At 29.6% G+C, this 3,332-nt stretch overlaps 1 protein-coding gene across 3 annotated transcripts in view; it reads right to left on the minus strand.

Annotated features, from left to right (window-relative positions):
- LOC109051184 (anoctamin-10-like) overlaps positions 1–1,864 on the minus strand; it is an 8,570-nt gene extending 6,706 nt beyond the window's left edge. For 2 of the 3 annotated variants that reach the window (XM_042715207.1, XM_042715206.1), the window contains exons 1-2: positions 1,737–1,864; positions 1,585–1,654 (exon numbers count right to left, since the gene is read on the minus strand). The gene's annotated coding sequence lies outside the window, so the exon portion shown is untranslated. Of the gene's footprint in view, positions 1–1,584 lie in introns of all 3 variants that reach the window. The other variant, XM_042715205.1, reaches the window with a different exon arrangement.
- Between the last annotated feature and the right edge of the window lie 1,468 nt (positions 1,865–3,332).

The following is a 3,332-nucleotide window of genomic DNA, read 5'->3' on the forward strand; positions in this document are numbered from 1 at the left end:
TTAATAGAGCTTGAAACTTTTTTTTTTAATTTGAATTATTCCTTAATTATTTATTATTAAGTGTCTTAATAATTAATACAAATTATTATTATTATTATTATTATTATGAAATATTATAATAAATATAAATATTTTTTGTTGTTGATAGTTTTCAGTCATGTGACTGGCAGGCAAAACATTCATAGAACTGCAGCACAAGCCTGTCGATTTTCTATCTGTTCACATCCAAAAGTATTTAGATCATCTCTCAAAAGATTTGTGAACAAAATGCAAGTTCTGGCCATTAGCAATGCACATAAAGCACCCGCCACTTTATATATCAATCCCTAAAAACAGCGGTACATTCTAACACGTTTAATGTGAAAACACTTAGTGCTTTTAAAACAGTGATATTAAAAAATTAAATTAGTACACACCTTATTGATAATGCGTGCTTTATACAGGCAAGCAGATGAGCTCAGAATATGAGCGCAATGCCTTAAATGGTTAAGCGTTTTCTTTATAATGGTGTTCTATAGGAAAACATTTAATATTCAACTTTGCGCATTGCGTTTATATTCTTGGTTCATCTGCTTGCCTGTACAAAGTATGCATTATCAGTAAGGTGTGTACTGAATTTGACCTTTCAATATCACTGTCTTACTACATTACTACTTAATGCAATCCTCATAAAAATGACTGGCGGTCAGTGGAGGAAAGCCTGTCAGAAACCTTTCCAAAATTCTGATACAAAATGGCCTAAAACTGTATAAATTATTTTAAATAATATATACTTATTGGTGATTAATTATTATAACAACTAATATAACACAATATTTTTATTGTTATAATAATATACAATTTTTTAATAAATATTCATATTGTTTTTTGTTGTTGTTGAGAAAACAACAGCATTCGTTTGCTGACAGTGAAAGTTTGTAACCAAACATTGGGTCTAAATACATTTAAAAACTCTGATTCGAGGTAAGTTTGCTATTTTGTAGCAACAAACATATTATATAAATATATAAAAATTATATATATATATATATATATATATATATATATATATATATATATATATATATATATATATATATATATATACATATACATATACATATACATATATATATATACATACATTGTTTGGTCAAGACTTGCAAGAGTAAAGTCAAACTGTATAAAATAGGCAAATAAAGGGGCGAATGGAAACAAAATACACAGCAACAGTTCATTCAAATCACCTCCGGTACATGCAAACATGTGAGTAAGTTATCAGACATCTGGCTGTTTGGAAGACAATAGACAAGCTCATACCAAACAAAACACCCTTTTACAGTGCACACAAACATCAAGTACTAAATTACATAATTCAAGCTAATGCAGAGAGCTTCAGGCACTTGAGAGAGAAAAAATAGCATGCATAAAGCACTGTTAAATAAGGCCTCACCCTCTGGTTACAGCCTTTGTTTAAAATTCCAAAATGACAAAAGCTGTACTTTAAACTCAAATGAGAGCAAACTAAAACATAAACAGGAAGTGAGCGAGTTAAAGAATGAGAGAGATATTCAGTAGATGGAAAGGAACGGTTCTGCAGGCTACCTGTCAAAGCCAGGGACCTTCTTCTGTCGTAGCGCTTGAGTTTTGTTGATGTTCCCACCCCTCCAGTGTGCTGTTTGAAACAAACTGAAGTGTGAAAACTCACAGTCAGCGTGTACGACACACTTCTAGGATGGGTTGTTCACCACACTCACTTGTTCAGAGCCAATCCATTCTCTGGTTTACTTGGACAGATGAGGAATGCAGCTGAAAGTCTCTCCTCCCAGTCTTTAGGGTGTGGAAGGACTTCCATTTTTTTCCGGATGGTGGATGCTCTTCTGCAGTTTGAGCACATCTGGGTCCTATTGCCTGTCATGTTTATTTTTGAAAATATCATATGGCTAATGTAGGATACTTTACAATTACAGTATATGCCATATATGACATGAAATATAACCATGTTATATAAGGCATATAACACACAGAGTATTATGAGTGAGCATTTGCAATGGACTAAAAGGAGTAAATTAGTTTCTATTTCTAACTTATTGTCAGTTGTTCTTTGTTTAATGCAGTTTTCACTCTGACTGTTAGCTTCAACTTAGCTTTAGCTTTAATTTTTCAATCGTTTAGTTTTTTTTACAAATGCAAAAATTAATGCATTTAACTAATTTAAATGTTTTATAATAAATATGTAAACTTTTATAATATAATATTAAAATGTATTATAAATATATTATAATAATTTATAGGTAATTACACATTATAAATGTTTTAAAATATTCCATATAAAATATTATACAAAATTAAAATTAATTTGTGGTCATTTATTATTTCATTGTAGTTTTTTTTTAGTTGTCATTAGCACTAGTTACTGCTAGCATATTCACTGTAACATCCACATTAATTCACTTTCTTTTTAAAGAAAGACTTTTGACACCAAATGACACAATAGTGACATATTTACATTTTTATTCTACAGATGATTATACTTCTCATATCCTGTAAATGTGCATTGTCAATTATTAGGAAGTTTCCATTCCATTATTATTATTTTGCTATTAAAACCACTGAGTGGGTGGAGACATAAAGAAGAATGAACAGGAATGTTGGCTTTGTAAATACATTCATGCAAATGACCAGAAGAGCATGTGTTCCTCTAAAGAAACAGTAGGCGTGCCTTTATGTACATAAATTTTGTGCGCTGCTCATATAAATAATATTTATTGTTCAAAAGTTTGGGGTCAGTAACATTCAGTTTTAAAGAAATGAATGATTTAAGTTGAGCAAGGGCAAAAATGACGGTAAAAGCATTTTTATTTATATATTTGTTTATTTAAAAACAAATCTAATAAATGCTGTTCTTTTGTTCTATTCATTAATATATATAATATATATATATATATATATTATATATATATATATATATATATATATTTAAATATTATGTAGCACAGCTGTTTTCAGCATTGATAAGTAATGCTTCTTGAGCAGCAAATCAGCATATTAGAATGATTTCTGAAGGATCATGTGACACTGAAGACTGGAGTAATGACTGCTGAAAATTCAGCTTTGCATCACAGGAAAAAAATATTAATTTTATTTTTTTTGGATAATGTGAAACTTTGGTTTGTAGTTTTGAATGTTGCAGTTTGTACTGCATTTTAGATCAAATACACCATTGGTGAGCATAAGAGACTTCTTTCAAAAACACACAAACTTCATACTTTTGAACGATAGTGTACAATCTTTCACACTTTTTTGTCATTTGCTTGCTTTTATCTTTTTCTTTAATAATAAAAAAAACAAGG

The sequence above is a fragment of the Cyprinus carpio genome, chromosome A25 (genome assembly GCF_018340385.1).
Source record: "Cyprinus carpio isolate SPL01 chromosome A25, ASM1834038v1, whole genome shotgun sequence".
NCBI lineage: Eukaryota > Metazoa > Chordata > Actinopteri > Cypriniformes > Cyprinidae > Cyprinus > Cyprinus carpio.